Below are 25610 nucleotides of genomic sequence, written 5' to 3'. Positions count from 1 at the left end.
GACATATTTAAATTGTGGCTGATGACATCTATTTAGAAAACCCAGCATTTAACATAAATAAAAACAAAACAGGCATTTCAAAATGTTGTATATACAAAATTCATTTGAAATGCATTTTTAAAAAACACATTTCATATATATATATAATTTAAAGAAAGTATTATGCCATCCCCAAAGCAACAGACTTTATATCACATTAAAATGAGACTTGTCTAACAAACTGTCCTGTTGTCATGTGCTTTGCATGTCAGACAACTTGATATTTCATCTATACTCTATCATTGAAATCTATTCCACCAATCCCTTATAGCTCAGGTAAACTTATACTGTCTCCATAGTGCAAAGCAGGTAGGCAGGAAGTAGAGCATAGGCCTGGAATCAAGAAGACCTAAATTGAAATCTGAACTCAGAGAAGCCACTTTACTAAATTGTATGACTCTAGGCAAGTCATTTAACCTCTGTCTGCCTCAGTTTCCATAGCTACAAAGTGGGAATAATAATAGTACCTACCTCTCAATATTATGTGAGAATCTAAAGAAATAATATTTGTCAAGTGTATAACACAATACCCAGCACATATTAGGGATTTGTTTCTTTCCTTCCATAACTATAATCTTTAATTTATCCCTAATTCTAATTCTGTCTCTAATATCTCCCTCTATTTCTAATTACTTCTAATTCTATCTATATAATTTCATTTGGTGTTAAAAAAAAATCTATAAACCTACTAGTCATAATACTCTTAAAATAAAATTCAAAGACTCTTCCAAATTTTTAAATCAAGGAAACTTTGGGTAAATCATCTAGAGCTTCAGTTTCTTTATCTGTAAAATGGGAATAATAATTGCACCTACTCTATATCCCAAAGAAATCACAACTGGCATGTTATGTGCAAAAATGTTTCTAACAGCCTTTTTTGTGATAACAAAAAAATTGGAAAATGAGTGGATGCCATCAACTGGGGAATGGCGAGATAAGTTATGGTATATGAATGTAATACAATATTATTATCTATAGGAAATAATAAAAAGGTTGATTTTTTTAAATCCTGGAAAGATTTACACAAACTGATGCTGAGTAAAGCAAGCAGAACCAGGAAAATATTGTACATAGCAACAGCAAGATTATGGGATAATCAACTATGATAAACTTAGCTTTTAATAATACAGTGATCCAAGACAATCCCAATAAACTTTGGATGGAAAATGTCATCCACATCCAGAAAATGAACTATGGAGACTGAATATAAATTGAAATAAACTATTTTCACCTTTTTTTTCTTTTTTTTTTTTCTTATAGTTTTCCCTTTTGTTTTGATTCTTCTTTACCAACATGACTCATATGGAAATATATAAAAAAATGAATGTACATTTATAACCTAAAAAATAAAAATAAAAAATAATAGAATCTGTTTCACAGGGTTATTTTAAGGATCAAATGAGATATGTAATTTGCTTTTCTAGCCTTAAAGTACTTTGTAATATTACATTAACTTATTATTATTGTTGGTTCTCAGATTTTTCCTAGAAGAGTCAATTTTATAGCTGGGACAATTGAAAGCAAAATTACTTTTTAAAAAATTAGACCAATTCTGGACTGCCTTCACAAAGTAGGCCTCACAAATCCCCACTTGATTTTAAACAAACTACTGATACCATCAAGATACCACACTTAAGGAATCTAAGAAGGTAGCTGTCCTATTCCTGCTAGAATGTAAGCTTATTGAGGGTAAGGACAATTTCATTTTTGTCTTCCTATTCATCCATGTAGCACAGTATCAGGCACATAGTAACAAATGCTTATAGAATAAATGAATGTACACTTTCTGATTGGTTCTGGTCTAGGATTTGTTTTCTAATCCAAGGCCATCTGAAGAGTCAACAACAGATGCTAGAATCTAATTGTTACACAGGAGAACAGCTCAGAAGCTCATTTATTATATTCTTTACTATGGGCAAAACTTTCCTTAAGAAGTTTTCAAGTCTTGTTACAAGTCAAATAGAAAAGTTGGATGTAAAAAAGCTAGTGTGCTGGATAATTGACCATTTGGTTCTAAAAGGTACTGCTTGAGGTACTAAACACACACACACACACACTTTTTTCAGATACAAGTATTATAGCAATACCCAAAGGATGGAATTAAATATGGCTAAACAAAGCCTTATATTTGGTTACAAAAAAATCAAGTTGATAAGTACAAGTTGGGTTGCTGAAAAAGATCTTGCAGTTTTAATGGATTTAATATACAATGTGATATGACCACCCAAAACATTTAATGCTATTTGAGTTGCTTTAAGGAACAGATAGTTTCCAGTGTGAGAAACGATTCCATTGGTCTTAGGAGGGGTGAATTCTTTAATTTCACAACTTCAGATTCGGTCGTTCTATATTATAGGAAAGCCTGGAATAAATTCTTATCCTTTTTTTTTATACCTCCCTCACCTCCCCCAGTGAGTGTGAATCTCCTCCCTGGTTACATTACTCCTCTTCCCTTGGCAGTCTCCTTATTTGGAAGTAGTTCAATCCTGTTTCAGAAAAGCCTGGAAAGACTTGCATGAATTGATGCTAAGCGAAGTGAGCAGAACCTACAGAACAAGGAACACAGCGACAAAATTATGTGATAATCAGCTATGATGTACTTGGCTCTTTTCAACAATGAGGTGATTCAAGGCAATTCCAATAGACATGATGGAGCGAGCCATCTACATCCAGAGAAGACTATGGAGACTGGATCACAGCATAGTATTTTCACTTTTTGATGTTGTTTGCTTGGGGTTTTTTTCCTTTCTCAGCTTTTTCCCTTTTGATCTGGTTTTTCTTGTGTAATTATAAAATGTAGAAATATGTTTAGAAGAATTACAACGTTTAACCTATATTGGATTACTTGCTGGCCAAGGTGGGAGAGGGGAGAGGGAAGGAGAAAAATTTGAAACACAAAGTTTTGCAAGAGTAAATGTTGAAAACTATCTTTGCATGGAAGTAGTTCAATCCTTCCCCTGATTCCTTACTGGCTGAGTACTATCCTATCTGAAGAATCTATTTCCCCAATTTGAGTCTAAGTTTCCTCTCTCCTACCATACACACGTAAGTAGTTCCCTACCTCTAATTCTTATAATTTCCACCCTCATTACATTATCATTTTCTTTTTATAAGTCTGAATCTCCAGCACCTGGTTTTATTTTCCTCTTTTATTTTTATTTTCTTTTTCTTAGCCTCCCATTCTCTGTATTTCTCTAATTCAATTTTTAATAACACTATAGGAACTAAAACTTCATCCAATTCTCACACCAGGAATAGTGAGGTAGAAACCCTTCTGTACTCTAGAAAGTATTGTGTTCAGCTCTGGACATCATCATTTAGAAACACATTGGTAAGCCAGAGATCATCACCAGAGTGTCCCCAAAATTGAGAAAGACTTTAGGTTCGTGCCATATAAAGATTAATGAAAAGAACAGGGGCTGTTTAACCCAAAGAAGACAAAATTTGTAGGTGGCATTATTTCTATCCTTAAGATTGTGAAAAGCTGCCACATGGGAGAAATAATCATAATCATAATAATAAACTAGTATCTATATAGCAAAGTGCTTTTCCACTTGTTCTCATTTAATCTTCATAACCCTGAGAGACAAGTATTATTTATTTATTGTCACATTTATTGTCAGTGTTATATTTATTGTCACCATTTTTTCAGTTGAGAAAATTGAGGCAAACAGATAAGTGATTTGCTCAGGTACACAGAGTTGGTAAGTATGTGAGATGGGATCTGGGCACAGAAATTCTTGACCTCAAGCACTGTACTCTATCCATTGGACCACCTGGTTGCCTATCTTCTTACACAAAAGTAGGTTGGATTAGGTGGCTTCTGTAATTTGTAGAGTTAGTCATACCAGGCCTTCAATGAGTTAAAATGTTAGAGGATCTCCATCTCATTTAGAGGAATGACACTCCTTAAAGAAAAATGAATTACAGAATAACCTGAAAATCTTATATTTTTCTAAGGAGGAGAGGGAACAGTAGTAACCTGCTACTATTAGAAACTCTACCTAATGGCCAAGAATCTAGGATCATTCAATATGCTTCATGGATATCACCTGACTAGGATTCAGGTCAATAAATTCCTCATTATCATTAGATTATTTACAGTATGGTTTACCTATAAATCTTGCTTTCAAGTTTTCATCAACATAATTAAAGCAAATAGAAAACAGTCCCTGGTTAACACAATTCATTTAACTCTTATTTATCTTCCTTAAAGCCTGTGACTCAACAAAAGATTCTTTGAGCCAATTAATCAGTTGGGTCTTTAGTAAATGTGCCCAGTTTGGTGCTAAGAACAGTGAGTGATAACAAAAAGAATAGAAGACATGTCCTCAAAGAAATTTCAGTTCAAGATATGTTAAATAATAAGATAACAGTAAGGAAAGGAATGATTTTTATTATAGTGGGCCTTGAATAAGCAGTATGAGTATGAAGTACTAGTCAGTAAAAATCTTTTGTACTTAATTACCTTCCTTACCTAAAGAAAATAAGAAATACAGATATCACATATTATCTTAGTCTGGTACCTTTCATCAGTCTGAGAAATGATGCAATCAAAGGATTGCAGGGAATTTTCTGAGCAGAGAGAGAAACTAAATAACTTCATTTAGTCCTGAGTGTAGAGATCTTCAGAGCATTATGGAATCATTTGAAGGATAGGCTCCCAGATCAAACAAATACATATGTCAACATATGCACAAAAATGCTGAAAGAAAAAATTTCCATTTTGGATTATCTGCCTAACAACTGCTGATCAAGATTTTGCCCATTATTTTCATGAGAGAGACAATAATTGTTATTATTGTCAAAATTTCAGTTTGAGCACTTTGGAAAGTATAAAGAAGGATCTGATTTATAGTCCCTTTAACAAGAACCTGAGTAACAGAGAAATCTCTATCAAAGGCCTACTTGGTTGTCTTAGACAGATATGATACCTCTATAACAGTATACCATTAGAGTACAAGTTCTGGTAGAGCTAACCAACAAGACAAGTTTTTAGTGTAGGTCCAGTGATGACTGTCTGAAAACCAAATTAGTCATGAAATCAGATGGAACCTTCTGGCAATGGATTTTCAGACCAGCTCATTGTCCATTAACTCTTGGCAGAATTGCTATATAATAGTGAAGAGAATAATCACATGGGGAAGGAGGAAATAAACATTTATAAAGCTCCAACAACATAACGTGCCAGACACTATGCTAAGCAAGTTTTTTTTGTTTTTTTTGTTTTTTTGTTTTTTTGTTTTTTGTTTTTTGTTTTTAGTAAAAGGTAAAAGCTAAGATTATTCCATTTTCCAGTCGAGGAAACTGAGGCAGACAGAGATTTTTAAGTTACTTGTCCAGAGGTGTTAAGATACTAAAAGGGTTTGTCATTTTCTTCTCCAGCTCATTTTATAGATAAGGAGCTAAAGTAAACAGAGTTAAATAATTTGCCCAAGGTGAGTAAACACTGCATGGAGTAGCCAAGAATGTTTGATATTATGCCAAAATCATATGACTAGTACTCACTAAAAAATCGTCATTATTGTTCAGTCATTTCAGTTGATCTGACTATGACTCTATTTGAAGTTGGTTTTTTGTTGTTGTTTGGTTGGATTTTGTTTTTGTTTTTTGGCAAAGATGCTATTTTCTTCTCCAGCTTATTTCACAGATTTTGAATTTTTTTGAATTTTATTTTACAGATAATGAAACTGAAGCAACCATTGTTAAAAAAAAAAAAAAAAAAAAAAAAAAAAAAAAAAATCTTGCCCAGAATTACACAGCTAGTTAAGAGTCTGAGGTCAGATTTGAACTCAGGAAGATTAGTCTTCTTCAGGCCTGACATTCTATCCACTGCACCCCTCTAATTATTGCCACTGAAAATTAGCCTGTTACAAAAAAGAAAGTGGAGTTTGTGAACTGATGGGAGCCTCAGAGCTCATTTTGATAAGGAGAGGTTCTCAACAGCAGCAGAGCTAAGGGATAGAAGGCTACTGACTCCAGCAAGTCTACAGAGAGTGGTCTTAGTATTTCTGCCTTTTGTGGGCATGGACAAATCTGGAGAGACTATAGGACTCCCAAATATAAGTGGACATGAGTGCCACCTGATGGTTAGAGGGGAAATGAGTGATCTCAAGAAAGCCACAAAACTAACTGATATATCATTTAATAAAGCTTTTAGAAGGAAATCATTTCTGTAAAAGAAGCATCATACTTCCAAGTCTTAAAGATGTAAATTTTTGTGTTAGAAAGCCACATAGACAAATCTGTTTTCAAGTTGACTAGCTAAATGAAATTAGCTCTTAAGAAATTTCCTCCTTCCTATAATTAAAGATTCCTTTCTATTAGGTACCCTCATCTTATTCATTGAGTATCTAAATGCACATGAAATTCCACTACATGTTTTCCAAAAAGCAATCATCATCAATGAGTATTTACTATGTACTGAACACCATGCTACAAAACAAAAAGACTTGTTTTTAAGAAGTTGACATTCCTCTCCCCCACTTAAAAGTATTTTTTTCAATTATGTGTAAAGAGTTTCTGACATTCACTTTTGCAAGATTTTGAGTTCCAAAAATTTTTCCCTCCCTTTCATCCCTTCCCCCTTCCCAAAATGCAAACAATCTGATATAGATTATACATGTATGTAAACATATTTCCACATTCATCATGTCATGAAAGAAAAATCAACAAGAACAAAAAAAAAAAACCCACAAGAAAGAAAAAACAACAAAAAAATTATCTTTTGATGTACATTTGGCTTTCATAGTTCTCTTCTTCATAGCATTTTCTATCCCAAATCTGTTGGAATCATCTTAGATCGCTGTATTGCTGAAAAGACCTAAATCTGTCAGAAGACCTAAATCATCACATGATCTTGCTATTACTATGTAAAATGTTCTCCTGGTTCTGCTCACTTCATTCAGCCTCAGTTCATGTCTTTCCAGGTTTTTCTGAAATCAGCCTTGCTCATCATTTCTTATAAAATGATAAAATTTCATGATATTCGTATATTGCAACTTATTTAGCCATTCCCCAACTGATGGCATCCACTCAATTTCCAATAATGAGTTTATATTCTAAAAGGGGAAACATGTATGTATAGATATAGATACATAATGTATGCAAAAGGAAATATAAGGTCATTTTGAGAAAGGGTGCATTAACAATTGGCAGGAATCAGGAAGAAACTAGTGCTGAAACTGAGTATTCAAGCAAATCAGGCATTCCAGGTGAGATGAGGGTGACAAAAGAGTATTCCAGACCTGATGAACATCTGGCATATGAAGGCACAGAATCAGGAGATAAAAGGTATATTTGTAGAGAACACAAATAGATTACTATGGCTGGAATGAAGAATGGGTGGAGAGGAGTAATATGTAAAATGACTAGAAAGAAGGCAAGTGTGAAGAGGACAAATTGTAAAAGAGTTTTTACTGCCAATAATAGGAGTTTATATTAGATCCTTAAATAATAGGGAAGCACTGAAGTTCATTCAGTGAGGGGGATGAGGTATGTATTCAGTACATGTACTTTAGAAAAATTATTGGTTCTAGAGAGGATGGATTAGAATGTGGAAAGGCTTGAGGTAAGGTGATTGAAGATCAGGAGTGAAATGATGAGAACCTAAATTAGAATGATGGTGCATGAGTGGAGAAAAAGAACTACATAGATCAGAACCTTCTGTTCTTCAGAGAGTTGGAGGGTATCATAAGTTTTCAGTGTAAGATAAATGCCAGTAAATGGACACAGACTTATAAAATATACAGATAATTAAACAGAACATTAAAACAGGGCATGAATAGAGTATATAGTGTGATACCTCTTATGGGAGTAAATTCATTTTCAGGACGTAAGAAGATGCATTACTATGAAAATCTATATTATCTGTCAAGGTTATAAGACAAGCATATCCCCAAAGATTAGATCTTCCAGTATGGTTAAATCAGAGTGGTAGAAAACAAAGATATCACTCTGTTGCCTTTGAGAACAAACCAACCAAATTTAAAACACTTTAGAGTGGAATTGGTGCTAAGAAGATATGATCAGATTATGTAACCTCCATGCTCAAGTTAAATCATTGTTGTTGTTTGAATAGGAAGTGTGAACAAGGAAAGAAACCACTGACAAGATTAAGGTCTTCTACTTTAGAATCATCATGGTCATCATCATCATCCTTCACATAGAGTTTAACCTCACATAGTACTTTATTATTATAATTATTAAAGCATTTTATTATCTCATTTGATCCTCTTCAGAGAAGAGAAGAAAGCTTTGATGCTGTCAGCACTATTGAACACATTATATCCAGCATCACCTAGTATCTTTCCCTATCCCTCACACCTCTTCCAGTCTGGAAAGAAAAGAATATTATTTATACTTGAATGCTTATCTATTCTCCAGGATTCCCAGGGATTAAAGAATATACACAACAACATGTAAATACCCAGTGTTTATACTGACAAACTATCCATAAATACCATTGTATACATGTGTAAACATATGCCTCAATGGATAAATGATCTCTTATATGTGTATACTCTAATTGGAAATATAGCCCATCCAAACATACACACGTATAGGCAAATATTCATATGATCTGAAATTGTCTCCATGGGAACTCCTGATATGCATTACTACCTCTACGAAAACAGATAGAAACTTTGCAAACAAGGACTATTTTCACTTTTTTCTTTGCATTTCTAGAGCCAATTATAGTATGAGGCACAAAACAAATGCTCAGTAAGGACTTTTTAAATTGAATTAAATAAGCCTTATTTGATAAGTTTTAGGTTACTGCTAAAAGGCATGTAAAAATTGTTATGGCATAATGGAGAAATTCTTGAACCTAAAATCAGGAAGACTTGGATTTGAAGTCTGCTTCATACACTTATAAGTTGTGTAATCCTGAACATATCACTTAATCTCTTTGGACCTCAGTTTTCCCATCTGTAAAATGAATTGATTAGACTTTGATTTGAATCCAGGTCTTCCTAACTTCCTAACTTATCTAGGCATTCAGAGAATTGCTGATGTTGAATGGTAAAATAGTCTGTGTTCTGAAGTGCCAATTGCCTCAGGTCTTAATCCCTGGCTTTATTCAGTTCAGACCATGTGATCTCTGTGCCTCATTTTCTTTGAGGTAAGAATCAGGACTGTTCTTCCAATGTGGTTAAATTTGAGTGGTAGAAAGCAAAGCTATACCCATTCAGTCACTCCTGAAGACAAACCAATTAAATTTAAAATGGTTCAGAGTAGAACTGGGACCTTGTTCACCACAGAACAACTTACTTCTCTGTGCATGGTGGAAATTGTATCTCTCTGACCCATGGGAAATCTGAACACATTGTGAAATGGTGTAAGAGTTGAAAGGGCAGAGAGATAGATAGTATGATTCCAACCACATTTTTTCCTCTTACCTACTCCATTATGTAGACCAGAGAAGGGGAGGAAGACATTCAAACTGTTATTTGGCAACTGTTCTGAATGCTGACCAAGCAGAATAAATGTTATTCTCTAAAATCCAGAGCTTCCATGGAGGAAGAGAATCCTATGATCTTCAATTAGGTGTTTGCTAATTTGTTTTTTCTCCTTTATCAGTTCCATTCATAGGGTAGAACAGGAAAACTGATATATACCGGCAGACTTCTCGGATCTTTTTATCAAGCATAAATGCTTAAAGTAGTCAATACTAAACCAAGATTCTAACTAGCATTTAAGGAAATGGAAAGAGCCCTGCTTTCTTTTCACTGATTCTGAGGAGCCTTTTCACTGATACTGAGGAGCCTGAGGCACTTTTGCAGAGTACTGCAGTTTTACCTAGGTGTCCTTGACCCAAATTTCTACTCTTGCTTTTAGCTGGGACAAGCTTCAGTTGGATGCATATCCTGGGGATGAGAGGACTGGAGGGAGAAGAGATGAAGGGTAGGCAGTGGGAATGAAGAGGGCTAGAGATGGAGGTTTGAAAGAATTTCAAGTTAAAGTTACTATTATTATTTTATTTTTTAATAAAATGTCCAAGCTCTGTGCAGTTCTATATATGTACAGACAGGGCTCCCCATTTTTAGGGTGTTCATAGTGGAGCTCTGTGATGAGGAAAGATAGAAAACACAGAAAAACTGGATGCTTCTCTCATGTTTTACCAAAAGACCTTGGATTAAAGAGGATGGCATTGGTCCCAGTGGACCAGAATTTTTCCACCAAAGGGAACTGGACCTAGGTATATGCTCTAGTGACTTGGCAAAGGAACTCGTCAGTCCTTTTTTGGAGATTCCACTGTCCCTACTCTCTCTCAATCAGGAATTATTTCTGGTTTACTGGAAAGGGAGGGCATCATATTCTCAGAATCAGTTTTCAGAATCATGGAAGGGATTTGGGGAAAATATTTTCTGCCTACTATAATCTGTGAAAAATCAGCCCAGACACTGGGCAATTTCCAGGAGCATCAGGCACTGCTATTGGCCAAGTGAAGCCAAATACAGGATTGCCTTTTACTCCCCATTTTCCTTTGGGCATTCATCTAATTGTCCTCATCAGAGATTTTGGTCTCAGGTAATCAGTATAGGAGCCATACTTGGCAAATCCCAAGCATCTTTAGCCCCCTTGGCTACTATCTCTTAAGAATAAGTCACTTCCTACCCATCACGTTTGGCTTGTAGATGTAAATCTCCCTCAGATCTGACCCTAAGAGTTAGAATTAATTCCTAAAACCTAGCAAGTAGGTGGATACAGTCTTTGATATGGCCTTCTTTGCCTCAGGCCCTGCTCTGACTGGGGCCTATTTGAACTGTGGACCAAGTGCCAAAGAGGAATTTCAGAACCAGTTCTACTGATTTGATGAAAACAAAGCCAACATTCACAAAGTCAAATAATAAATGAAGTTTTTTAAACCAACTTTTAAAAAAAGATGTCTTACTTAACACTTCCTAGCTGTGTGACCCTGGGCAAGTCACTTAACCCCAGCCTCAAAAAAAAAAAAAAAAAAAAAAAAAAAAAGATGTCTTCAGAGTACATGCTTTTTCAAACTTTCATTTCATTTCAAAATGCTCTTTCAATCTTCATATAGCTGTGGTCACAGAAAATTTGCATAACTATGTTAATTCCTCGGACCCATGATTTCATTGATAGAGGGAACTCTTCAATAAAGAAATTCCCTCTACATGTACAGATTGCCTTTTTTTCTACAACTTACACTCATTAAGAATTACATAGAACACTGAGGAACTGGGTCACACAGTGTGTGTCAGGTGCGACAGGAACCTAGGTATATGGGAATTACTGGAATCTTCCAGGCCAAGTTTTAAATGGTATACATGACCTCCATTCAACATTTGTTAAATTAAGTATTTATTTTTCTTTTACCTACTTGTGGGGTCTAAATTGGAGCAATGGATTAGAGCACTGGGTTAGACTTTCTTTCCCTGAGTTCAAGTCTGGCCTTAGACATTTATTAGCTGTGTTAACCCTGTCTGCCTCAGCTTCTTCGGTAAAATGAGTTCTAAAAGAAAATGTCAGTATCTTTTCCAAGAAAATCCCAAGATGGAGTCACAGAGTTGGATAACTCAATGATAAATAGGATAGGATGAACCTCAATACTTTTCATTTACAAGAAGCCTGAAATTATCCTGTTATCTGAATAGATCTGACCAAATGGATTTGCCTGTAGAAAAAACATCCCACTTTCTTGTTTATAAAGTTAACACTTAAGTAATGTATAAATAAATGTTACTATCTGAACCATAGTTTTCTCATTAGTAAAATGGGGATAATAATACTACTTATCTCACAGGTTAGTTGCTGGACATCCCTTTTAAACTTTAGAATGTTATTTAAATGTTATCATGATCATTATTCATGTGTCTAGCTTAAATGGCACTCAAGGCATCATGAAATCATAGATCTGAAGGGACCTCAGAAGTCATCAAGTCAGATAGTCAACAAAAAACATTAAAAGTAATAACTATGTGCCAGGCACTGTGCTAAACTTTGGGCATACAAAGAAAGGCAAAAGCAATTCCTGTCCTAAAGATGTTCTGAATAGTTCAAACGGGAAAGAGAATATGTATATGTATATACATATATATATATATATATATATATATATATAAAGAACTGAAAGACCAACAAAGTTTAGTGAGTTGATAGTAAGGGTCATATAATGTAAGTAAATTGCCTTCTAGGTAGGTAAGTGTCAAAGGGATAAAACTCTGGGTCTGGAGATAGGAAGACCTAAGGTCAAATATAGTCACAGACTTTAGCTGTATGTCATTGCAAAATTCACTTAAACTGGTTGCCTCGGTTTTTTCCATCATGAAATGAGGATAGGAGCTCCCTTACAACGTTGTTGTGAGGATCAAATGAGATAATTGTCAAGTCTTTAACAAAGTGCTTGGCACATAGTAAATGCTTAATAAATTTTAATTTTTCTTCTTTTGACTCCAGAACCAGGGACTATTTTCTCCTGCAATATCGGACCACTTCCATTCTTGTCTCCCTTGAAGCAATGAGATTTCAGTATTTTTTTTTTCCTATGATGAAGTGACATTACACACCAGGAGAGGAAATTCGGAGAGGAATTGTCTAACTAACTTGGATTCATGGGAATCTAGGCCCCTCAAGAGAATGAAGGATAAGGGGGTATCTTGTGTCTAGTTTGATTTTTTCATCTTGGCTCACGGAAGAACAATCAACAAAAGACTGAGCACAAACTAGACCAGTACATTCTCGTTTGGATGATTTGTTTTTGCTTGTGACAACCTCTGTGACCAACAGAGGACAGCAAATACATTTTTTTTAAATGATCAAGGGACTCCACTTCATACTTTCCAGAAGCGTCACCTCGAGTTTCATGGCGGGAACCTGGCTCTTTAAAAGTAAGCCTTCGGTAGTCCTCATGGGAAAAGATGAAAGGAGGTGGACCGGGAAGATTTCTAAAAGCCTTCTCACAAGTTTGTAGAAAGATTGGGAGATAGTGGGTGGGGGTGGGGGGCGAGGAAGAAGGCAAGCAGAGGCAAGTTAGTTTTAAATATTACTTATTCGTTAATATTGTTGCTTATTTAAGAAGGGCCCTAGATAGTCCCGTTTTTCTTCATACACTTTGTGACTTTTGACTAAACTCTGGAGTTAAAAGCCAGAACATGTTTCCAGTTCCAACAAGAAGATAAAAAGAAAAGTGAAACCTTTTCAGGGCTCTGAGAAGGAAAGAGTCTCTCCTTCCCTTTACCTCTCCACCTCTTAAAATATCTTGACAAATCACTAGCGTGGAGCACTGGCAATATAAGGAGTCTATTTGGGAAACACCCCCGACCTACCCACAACTTTTTGTTAGGGATCGAGTAGGTATATAAGTATGTTGAAGGGTACAGGTGCTTTCTGAAAGGAATCCCTGCCTTCCGAAAATTGAAAGCTTTTCTGGAGTAGAGGTGTGAGCAGAGCCAAGTCCAATTACACCCTATCCCCATCCCCCAAGCAAATCGGAAAGCTCTCGGTGGAAGAGTAACTGTAGCTAAAAGTGAAATTAAGTTGCTGCCCGCAACTCTAACCCTCTCGGAAGGTGCTCAAATAGTAGTCCCCTGGCATTCCTCCCCAGAGAATGAAAGAGGTGTGGGGGGGGAAGCTCTATGTCACACTCACAAACTTCGGAGTTGGGAGGACCCGGGCTATCCCCTACGGCTTTTGTATTGACGTCTCCCTCATTTCTAGGAATGCCTCAGTCCTGTTACTATATTTGGAGACAGTTTCTAGGAAAAAGCGCTCCCCCTATCACCACCCCAATCCCCAAATCGCATTCCCCTTACTCTCAGTCTCTGCTTATCTCTCGGGTGCTCCAGAGTCGCGGTAGCCACCACCACCATCTCCGCCCCCCTTCCCCCCCCCCCCCCAGCCCTGCCAGCCCCAGCCCAGCCCAGATCAGCCCCCGCCTCTCCCAGCCCCTGCTATAGGGCCGATGGCTTGGGTCCCGGCTCTGGGGCGCTGGGCAGCTTTGCAACAACGTTGCAGAAAGGAGGGTAGAGCCGAGGAGGGGAGGACCTGGAGCTGGTCGGGGAGACAGAGGGTAGAGGGGAGCTGTCTTTGTGGCAGCGGAGGAGGCTGAGCACTGCAACATCTACCCCTCTTTGTAAGAGAGATTTTTTTCTTTGCACTTTTAATTTTTATTTTTGTGGGGAAAGGGGCCTTCCAAGGAGTGAGAGGTGTGTATATGGGAAAGGGTGCTTTTTCCACCTCTCCTTTCCTTCTTGCCCCCCACTCTCCCAGCCGCACTGGATGTGGCCTCTGGGTAAATCGTGGCGTGATCGTGGTGAAGAAATGTTTGCGGGGAGCCTGATGGGGCGAGATGGCAGAATGATTCAGGGATCTGCTGGGGATCGAGGCGGCACCCGGGCCGGGGCAGTACAGACTGGCGGCTGGCTCTCTCCCCGCCCCCCAACCCCCACCTTCCTCAGCTGTGACAGGCGGAGCAGGGGAGAGCTCCCTGCAGCCCCCCCGGGAGGAGGGATTCGCTGGTAAGTGCCTTCCTCTTCGACTCTTCTTTTTCTGCATTGCACCCCCGGGGGACAGGATTCGCTGGAGCGGCAGGTGTGGACCGCAGCGCGCGCGGCCGTGGGGGCTACAACGGCAGCAGTGCAGGCAGGAAGAGGACAAGGTGGGGAGGGAAATTAAGGAAAAAGGACCGGAGTCCACTGGGACTTGGAAAGAGGATCAGCTGAGAGAGAGGAGTAGTGCCGGCCCGGTTCTGGTCATTTTATTTTGCCCAGAGTGTGGGGTGGGGGCTAGGAAAGGGGCGAGGAGCTCCGCCCCGAGGCCCCGAAGTCTTAGCTGCAGGGGGAAGAGTGAGTCCATTGCTGTGGGCTGGGGAAGCAAAGGGCTGCTCCGAGTAGGCTGCGGGGGAGCGGGCGGCGGCGGCGGCACCTGGGCGCTCCCCCGGGACCCGGCGCGAGACGCTTGTCTGGGTTAAGCTGCTGCGCGCCACAGCCTCTCGGAGCCCGAGGGTAGTCAAGACTGAGGGGTGACGGAGGAGAGACCCTCCCCCGCCTTATGTATGTGTGGTGGGGCGGGGGGATAGAAGAGATGGAGGGGAGGCGCGAGGCAGCTCGGGCTCGAAGCTTCCTCCTCCACCAGCGCACTTAATTAAAAATTAATGAGGCGGCTTGAATGTATTGCAAAGGCTGCCACCCCGCCTCCCTGCGGCCCCCTCCCTTCACTATATACCCCCCCCCCCCCCGTTTGATGGACGGGTTGGAAAAGAAGAGTTCTGCATGATACTAACGATGACCCTGGGTAACAATGCCATTCAAAGAACAGACCAGCCCGTGCCAGCCTACACCCCAGGGAGCAAACACCTCCCCCCAATACACACACACTCTACCCCATATCCCCGACTCGATGCCGGAGGCAGGGACCAGAGCGGCGTCCCCTTCTTCAACTCGGGATTCACACACGTGTCTGTCCCAGGCCTGGCTTACACTGCGAGGTGTGTCCTTCAGCTGCCGTGGGGAAAGGGAACTTCCAAGGTCCACAAGCCATGTGCCCCAGAACAAGAGAAGGGCAATCTTAGAGCTCAGGAGAGACCCCAAAACAGTGAAATCGCATCTAAAATGCACTCCACAAGGAGAGAAGATGGAAGAGAGCTACCCTCAAGTGACATAGCCTAGGCTTTTGTGTGCCTGAAGTTTATTTAAAAAAAAAAAATCATGGGTTAGACAGCCTTGGGGGTGTGTATCTGAGTGTCAGAGTAGAGATAAATACAAAGTTACTTCGCCGTGACTTGGAAAATAAACAAAAAGAAAAAGGTATTTTTGACTTATGAGGTCTTGTTTTCTTTTCTCCCTGTCTCTTTACCCACTCTCCTTCCCCAGCCCCCTACCAAGGAGAACCATGGAATGTGTGTCTCAGATCCTTTGAGGACACATCCATATTTATATTTTATTTTTAGGAGAAGTTGTGGGGAAATACACACACGGGTGGGGAAAGGGCCTTACACAACCCAGCGGCCAATTTCTGAAATATAACCACCATTGTGTTAAATTCCTAATTGGAGCTATTAAGATGGAAATAATTTACACCAATCTCAGCAAGCAGCAAATTTGACTTTAATGAGAGTCAATTACAGGCAAAAATAACTAAACTTTAGTTTGAAATGAAGTGGGGAATTTGAATATGTAGATGAAGAAACAACTGCAGATTTTTACTAAGGAAATTTTTTTTTTTTCATCTAGTTTAGCTAGGGACTGGAGCTGCTGGGATTTTCACTGAAAAAAAAAAAAGTTTTAAGTTTTCTTCAGCTGGATCCTGTTCAGATAGAATATATTTCTAAAGGAAATGACCACTGTCAACCTTAGGAAATAAAGATAGAAGATTTTTAAAAGAGAAATTTTGAAATAATTTTTGTCTTTATTTCAATGAAGTCATTGTCATATATGCTCTTTATTTTTTTTAATTATAGCTTTTTATTTACAAGATATATACATGGGTAATTTTACAGCACTGACAATTGCCAAGCCTTTTGTTCCAATTTTTCTCCTCTTTCCCCCTCCCCCCTCTCCCAGATGACAGGTTAACCAATACATGTTAAATATGTTAAAGTATAAATTAAATACAATATATGTATACATGTCCAAACAGTTGTTTTGCTGTACAAAAAGAATCGGACTTTGAAATAGTGTACCATTAATATATGCTAGTTTTATAGGCAGACCCATGTGCATTAATGACTTAGCTGAACTGTCCTGAGTAACCAGAATGATTGTTTCTGTGATGACATAATAATTTTAAAACTTGTATCTATAGTCCTGTCACTTGTTTCATTCACTAGTTGTGTAAGATACACCCGATGTAGAAAGGAGCCTCTGACGGTTGTGATTCCAGAGTCGGGGTTTTGAGGGCGAGATGAGTTTATGTTTTATCCAACTGGCCCACAAAGTCCCGCTTTTGGTGGTCACTTTAATCAACAAGGGAACCAGCCCCCAGTGGCTCTTGTAGGGTACAGTGAGCTAAAACTACATGGTTACAACATTAATACTATATGCTTTGCCTTTGGATAAATACCTGTTTCCAGCTTCTCTCTGCCAAAGGAAGAGAGAATTTTGCTATGTGTGCTTGTATGCTTTGTAACCCAGAAAGAATGCTCAGAGAAAGGCAGGAACATGGACTTTGTGTTTATGATTATTCTTAAGAACTGTCTTTTTTTTTTTTTTTTTTTTTTTTAGATTCTCACTAAGAAAACCAAAAGAGAAGCTTTAGTAAGGAAAACTGCAATTTGGGTTTCTGTAGCTTAATGCAGAAAATTTAAAGAGATGATTTAGCCAGCAGTACTTTTGGGGAAAGGGTGGAGAACCAGAGTAGCATATAAAGAAACTCCTTACTGGAGTCGTGAATTGTAATTGCTTTGGGTTCTACTGGTCAAAAAGGATTGATCTTTGCTATGTTGTTTTGTTTTGTTTTTTCCCTCTTTGGAAAACTTACTCTTCTTTTGTAATACCTTATTACTAGGTTATAAATAATTTTAATAAGAAAATTTAGGGCTGAGGCTTGATTAGGGAAATTTGCTTTCAAGGCATAACCTTCAAAAAAGTTGACTTTCTAAATTGAGGCTCATTTTTTCCCCTTATTATGAGCATTAACTTAGGATACAAGGTATATTGTAAAAGTCAGTTAGAAGCAACTTTTTATAGTGAAAGAAAAGTGAACATGAAGTACCTGTTAAAAGACTGGGGTTTGAGATAGACAAAACATATATACATAACAGAATATATTTGTGAACTTGCCTTGGCAAAATCTAAATTCTTTTCCTTGAAGTATTTTTTTATCTTAGTATTAACTCAGTTATATTAATATACTCAAGAGTATAGAGAAAAAATGTTCTTCTCAGTAGTTAGCATTTCACTATAAGGTATTTAAAATGAAATTCTGACCTTTCTAAATGTTATGTGTTAACAGTCCTGATTGTTAAATCATATTTCCCTTTGCTAAATAAGGATAGGACCAAGTTATCTTTATGACTTTTTTCTTTTTTACAAATAATATGCCATACATAAAATCACCATATTATATGCATACAGCCACCATTGAGGAATTTAAGCAGGTTGTTAAATTGTTCAATTACTAAGGAGTTCCACTCCCTAAACTGAAATCAGGTTAAATTTGATGTGTAGCTAATATGAAACATTTTGGGGCTTTATGTTAGGCATTTATAACAGCACAGTCATTGTTTATATACAGTACACTGAAATCGTGTGTATAATTATGAATATGTTAAGTAAACTTATTTTTATCTAAGTCTGGAAACACACTGTAAAAAGCATTACATTTTCAGTGAGAAGACTTCATTAATCAGTGCTAAAAATATGTGAGTTTTCTGTGTTCTTTCCATCCATAAAAAACAAAAACAGAATATCATTTAATGTTACCAACATAACCACAGACACACAATGTTACCAAAATACCAACATAAAATGAACACATTTTAGTCTCTTTTCTCTTTGATCTCTGTGAGTAACATTTTCATTAAGAAATTTTGATTCTTCATAAGATGTTGATTTAGGACAATTTAAAAGTACACTTTGTATTTAGTTCTCCATTACATACAAACCATATGTAATCAGAAAAAAGGGGGAGCAAATTGTATTGATAAATGACTAGACATTAACAAGCTTAATGTGCTCTGGTTTATAACATAGTATTTTTAAGAGGTGAGGCCTAATTCAGTTCAAAAGTATAACCTTAAAAAAAGAAACTTGCATTGGGAAACTCAGGACAGAGTGTGAGTGACCAACCAACCCAACCCTTAATTCCTCTTCTCCCATCCCAGGACATTATCATTCTTAAGTTTAGAACAGAATTTTTTTAAAAATCAGTTTTAAAATTGTGGGACACACTCATCTCCACTTTTAATGGGGCTAATAAAATGGGGAAGGGTGGCATTTAAGATAAGAGAGCAATTTTAGAAGAGCTTGCAAATCACCTATTTGCCTTAAAAAAGTCCAGATGGTCAGCCCCCTTTCCTCACATTATTTTGGGTCATCGATAATTTTTCATTGTTGGCCCTGGTTGTGAAACCTAAAGTAAAACAAATTCCTCCCCTTCTACTTTTCATACTTATTACTTAGAATGAGTGAAAAGCAAAACTAAAAAGAAAATTATGAATATGAATGAACATAGCACTTTCATGCCAGGTGAATATTCTAAGCAAACTTATTATGGAAAGCAATAAGTGTTAGAAGAAACTGTTTAAAAAGGAAAATAGTGTCACATAACAAAGTAGGGGGGAAAAGGAAAGACAGCATAGTCTTCTGACCCATTGTCTAGTCATGGGAGCTCCCCAGCAGGTTTGATCTTTTCTTTCTGCAAATCACACAATAGGTGTGCTGGTTCATGTCCCTCCTTTCTTAGAGTGTATTAGGACTTTGTGCAAATATTTACAGAAAACTGCCAGAAAAAAATTGTTGAGTTTAAATAATCTTCAAGAAGTCCTTATGAAACATTTGATTTCATGAACAAAATGAATTAGTTGGTTTCAATCTAGAAACTTAAAACTTCTGGTGCTATGCAGGATATTGTAAAAAGATTCTTTAACAGGGAGCATCAGAAAAACTACTTGAGTTTTCAGTTTAATTTTGGGAAGAATATGGTAAATGTAGACTTTTCAGTATCACTAAGCCTGAGCAAGGGAAAAGTCAATAGGTGATTACCCAGCTTTATTCTGCTGTGTTTTTCTAGCATACACACTTTCCTTCAAATTGAGCAATTCAGAAAATTAGAAAACTCCATCTGAAACACATGTAAAATAATGTTGGGGCCTGCTAGTGTCACCATCCAGAAAAATCTCCACTTCTGACAACATGGGGCAAAAGTCATGTTTTGGTCTATATGATTACAAGTCATGATTTGGTCTATACTACATGTGGACTGTTTGTAGTCCCATTTACTAGAGATGGGGTGAAGAAAGGAACAAGACTGATGAATACGTCAGCACTCTACTAAAATATTAGGATCAATTTTCTTTGGGTCTGTGAGCTGTCTCAGAGCAATTTCTGGCTACATGGGTCCACAGGGGATGGCCCCAGGACTGCAGCAAATCTTTTGTGGACTGCTAGATCTTATGCTATCTTATCTTGATTATCCAGGTTCACATGAAATCACACTTTCCTAAGGGTGAGTTCCAAAAAAATCTTTAAGAAAATGCTTAAAAGGATGTTATCCCAGCTTGAAATAAATCTATTCCCATGAGATAAAAATTGGCACTAAGAAATCTGGTAGCAGACCTATGTCTTTAACCTCATGTATTCTGAGTGAGAAACCTAGGCATATGTTCACTGCAGAGAACATAACAAAAATCTTCTTTGGCTTTTCCAGAACACTGTTGAAGTAATTAAATTTGGAGATTAGGGATAGGGGGCTGGGGAGGAAGGGAGGAAGGGTCAATGAAGCAAGGGATGGCACTTTGCCAGCAATGCTGTTTATAAATCTAAGCTACTGTGCACTTAGTAATCACTGAGCCTTAGAAAGTTCAAATCCATGAAGACATCCCAGTTCATTTCTGTTTATCAGTGTAGAACATCAGTCAATCAAACTTTGGCCTTTAGATTACAAAAGTTGGCCAGGGGTGTTGGGGTAGAGAAAAGAGAAAAAAAAGATTTGAACGGTAAATTTGTCATCATAGAGCTGAGGGGGAAGCAGGGATAAAGGGACATTGGCAGGGTAATTCAGAGTTAGCTGGTAAGGATAAAACATCCAGAGGAGAAAGCAGTAGTGCTTGTGTATTTGGGCATCATTATGCTCGTGTTAGCATTTACCGGGGCAGTTTAAACTAGCTCTCCTTTAATTCTGAAGCTGGCCAAATATTTGGGGCTCTCTGCTGACTAGACTCTTCCCCACCCCCTGCTAATGAAAAGCCTCATGGGTCCTAAACTTCTCAAAAGTCTCTGAGTGTGTCTTAAAATAGGATTTAAAAAAGTACATGCTGGACACCATATACTACACTATATTTAGTTTCAAGTTCTCTGAAAGACAGTCTTTTTAGTGGTCCCACAGTTAAACAAGATATTTTATGTCCTGCTTTTCACAGTTTTAGAAAATATACTCAAAGACCATGAAATATTGTATATATGTATATATGTATAATGAATGTGTACATACACATACCACATATTTCCCTCCACTAGCTCTGTGATTTCATTAGTATATTGGAAGTAATTTAAGTTTTCAGGAGCACGTTTGTCCCAACAGCCCTGAGAACAAAGCAGTATAGGTACTATTATGCTCAATTTAAACCTGATGTAACTTTGGCTCCCATTGCTAAATGATAAATATTCCCTATCAGAGATGGCCTGACTTAGTTTCAACTTTTTGTTTTTGTAGGGTGGTGATTGACTACCACAGATGCAGGTATCTCTTTTTATTTGCTGCCAATAAGTTGATGCCATATGATATGTATAAAAGAGCCAAGAGAGATCGTTTCCAAAGTAAATTCTGTGTTGTGGCTTTTTACCCGCTTTATTTTCATTATGATGAGGAACCCTTCATTCACAGATTTCATGAAGGCTTCTTTTAGGAACTCATTATGATAACCTGATGAGATATGAGCCACAGCTTGCTAAATGAGCAAATGTCTCTTTGGGCATTGATCCCCTTGAGAGGAGTGTTAATTCAGAATTCTGGTTAGTTCACATAATAGCCAGTGTCCTAAATGAAACTCTTATTAGCTTGAAGCATTAACTGCTTACCCAAAATCTTTTATTTACAGGGGAAAACTTGCTCATTCAAGATCAGCTTGGTCCATTGGGGAAACGGAGATGTGGAAAAGTTAGACTTCCCCCCCTCCCCCAATTACCCTATAAAGCTAGACAGATCTAAACAGGGAAAAACAAGTTGTCATTCTGGATTATTGATCCCAACAGGAAAAGGTGGGAAACTCTAACCCAGGACCAGCCTATGCCTCCACGACATAGGCTTCATATAATATTTGAGAATGGAAAGTGAGCCAAAGGTTTAGAACATTTTGATCCACACTTATTTATACATTGACTTTTCCTTATTCCATAAAGACTATTTATGGGTCCAACTACTTATGATGGTTAACTTGTTGATGAAATAACCAAAGTCTATTTTTATATATTTTAATTTGATTAAAAAAAAATTATCATGGTTTCTTTTAACCACTTTGGCATTCCAAATACTTGATTTTCAAAGTGCTTTTGGGGATAACTAGAAATGGTAATTGAATGTCTCTAAATGTTCATGTTGATACATATGGTCCATTATAAAGTGATTCAGATCATTTCATTGGACAAAGAGAATAAGCATATGCATAATGTTATATTATTTGTAGTGAAAGTTTCAACTGTTGTTTAAAAATGTTTGTTTCTAATTTTAAAAATTTCCCCCTTTCTAGTTTTTGCTCTAGATGTTCCAGCATTTACCACTTCCCTGCCTGGCTCGTTACCGCAGGGAAAATGAGGGACTTTTGGGGGCAGATGTGTTTCCATTACACTATCATAATGCCCCTAAAAATCCTTATTGCTCTTGCAGTATTCATCTGTATCTCTGGGCATGGTTCAAGCTACTGGGAAGATTCTATACAATTCAAAGTGATGGCTTTTTTTAAAATTCCAAAATTCTCTAAGCTTAATTTAAAAATGAATTTCTCATCTCTCTCTCTCTCTCTCTCTCTCTCTCTCTCTCTCTCTCTCTCTCTCTCTCTCTCTCTTTCATATCATGTCTTATATTTAGATAACATGACAAAACTGACAAACATCTATTGCTAAACAATGGTTTCAAGTTGAAGAGCCATGCAATCTCCCCAAAACTGAAGTAATACTTGAAAAATGCAATCAATTGTCAATCACTGTCAGAATTTGCTTTGAGGTGGGGGTGTTGGTGTAGAAGTGGGGGAAAACAAGTGTTACCTGTTTGACAAGACTAATTTCACTTTTTAAATTGAAGTTAACCTTTGGCAAATTTAACTCTGATTTTTCTGCTCCCAATTTCTCATTTCTTTCTCTTTGCAACACAGACTGGTTGATTCAAAGCTCTGATCACAAATGGAGCAACTTTCTGCCTGTGAACAGGATTGCTCAATATGTCCAGGCTATCCCAAGCCTCAGGGAAACATCTACACCCTACTCTGCTATCCCATGCCCTTACTTGCTTACTAGTGTCAGTGAGAAGACGGCAGGTGTGAGAGTTCCAAAAAGTTTTTATTTCGTTCTTCTTGCCATCCTATAGTCCAGATGGCCATCTTCCTTAGAGATTCACAGATTCTCAAGTACTTCAGTCCCCCACTGTCCCCACCCACCCAAAGAGACAAAGTACCTGACAAGTTTAAAGGACTAAGGCAACAATTTCAGTCCCAACATTATCCTGGTGGGCAGGGGCACCGTTTAGAACAGGACAGAGATCTTCTGAGACATTCCCACCAATGGGGAGACCAACCTCAACTGGGGAAGCTGGGGTCTGTCCTATAATCTGGTGATGGATGTCAAAGTATTTTTTGTCACTGTGAAAAATGGAGTAAAAATGCTTTCTTGGATGTCTTTTGGGGGAAGCTTTTGTGAAAGGCTACCGAAGTGCTAGTAGATTCTGGCTTCCCAGGAAATCTCACAAATTCATGGAGATGGGTGGTTTTACAGTGAAACAGCATGTTCTGCAGCTCCCTCAGAAGGAACCATTTCTACTGGGGCCACTGCAGCTGACTGGTTTCACTTTCTGCTGTGTCATAGGGGTGAGTGAGCCGGGTTGGGGGAGGAGGGCCAGGGAAAGCTGCTCTCATCTCAGAGAAACAGTTGTCAGCTAAAGTCTTTAAGAGTTTCTCCAGTTTTTTATACACTCTTCAAAAGTTCCGAAGTTCGGATGTTTCATTTTTGTCCAAGCTAAAGCATGCATACATGGGGTGGTGAGAGGAAGGACTGGAGCAACTGACCAAATGAGAGAGGGGAAAGGAAAGGTATCCTAGGTCTAGGGCTAAGGGGATGAGGGATTGCTGACATCAGATTCCAACAGTTCTCTCTTATTTTTGGAGAACTCAAAATAAGAAAAGTTGTTGTGGGGTAGGGGGAGTAATGGTCTAAGTTCTTTAGCCTTGGGGAATTTTTGAAATAATTTTTTTTTTTTTTGAGTAGCATTAGGTTTTAAAAAAAATATTGTACAGGTTACTGGGACTGTCAAGTTGATCTATCTTGACAGCTGGTTCCATACTGATATCTTGTCTGAAAGATTCCAGAATGGGGTGTGTGTGCATGCCTACATGTTTAAGTTAAAGGTAAAATGCTCCAGTGTCAAGTCTGACAAAAATATTAGAAAGTTAGCATCTGGCTTACTTATGAGAGCTTCATAGCTTGTATATTTTGGAGAAGAGTTAATAAGATTCTTAATGGATTTAAATTAAAGTATCTTCCATTGTCACATCTGACAAAAATATAGGAAGTCAGTGTCTAGTTGACTTATGATCTCCTCAGAGTGGAAATTCTGAGGAAGAATTAATAAGATTCTTCACAAGGACATATTGGTGGGGAAGTTAATGTGCAGGTCAGAGGATGAATCAGAAGCCATTGTCCTGTTTCAAACATGCACCAACAGCATCTTCTGGAGAGCTGAGAATTTATGCTAGGCAGATGTCAAAGCCACAATGCTGGCAGCAGTTATACCCCAAACACACTTCTGGGTGGCTCCCCAAATAAATGTTTGAACACAGGTCCAACAATCCCTCCCTTTTCCCCCTCCAAACAAAATAAACCCATAGTTCTAAATCACCAATTAATCTGAGTTTTAAAAATAAAAAATTAAAAAATCTAGTCAGTCACTGGGAATAAGTTAAGATATATACAGATGAAGTACCTGACAAGGTAGAGATTCATAAATTAAGAAAATCAAAGAATGTTAGATCTGGAAAAGACTTTGCAGATGATTTATTCCAATGCCTTGATTTTGTGAAAGAAAAAACTGAGGTCAGAATTCAGGAAATAATTTATCCAATAGAACATAATTGGTAAGTTAAATGACTAAGATTTAGACCCAAATTTGAAACTTTCTGATCCAGAAATGGGTTCACTGTAGAAGCTTTAGTGAAAAGAAAACCAGGGTAGAAGCCAAGAGACCTAGATTTGTGTGTACCATATGTGTCCTTGTGTGCATGCATATTATTTCTATCCAGTAGAATGTAAATTCCTTGAGGACAGAAACTGTTTCATTTTGTATTTCCAGCTCCCAGCACAATGCCTATTACATAGAAGGTGATCAATTAAAAAAAATGTTTGTTAAATTGAGTTGATTTTTACTCCCTTTCATTTAGATAAGGTAAATATTATCTTTATTAGTCAGAAAACTAAAACTCAGAATCATCAAGAGACTTATTCAAGTTCATATAAATTTACTCAAACATATCATGTAAGTTACAATATATTACATGGTACAATTACTGGTTAATTCATGGAACCTGTTACTCTGCCATCTAAAAGGAGTGAAAGAGATAGAAAATATGAATGAAAACCAAGATTTTATTCTTGGCTCTACTGCCAAACAGTTGTGGCATCTTGGGCAGTTATTTAACCTTTTTCAACATCTATAAAATGGAGAGGTTGATTTTCAAATTCTCTTCC

The sequence above is a fragment of the Sminthopsis crassicaudata genome, chromosome 1, assembly GCF_048593235.1.
Source record: "Sminthopsis crassicaudata isolate SCR6 chromosome 1, ASM4859323v1, whole genome shotgun sequence".
In the NCBI taxonomy this organism is placed as follows: domain Eukaryota; kingdom Metazoa; phylum Chordata; class Mammalia; order Dasyuromorphia; family Dasyuridae; genus Sminthopsis; species Sminthopsis crassicaudata.
This window is presented reverse-complemented; position numbering follows the sequence as displayed.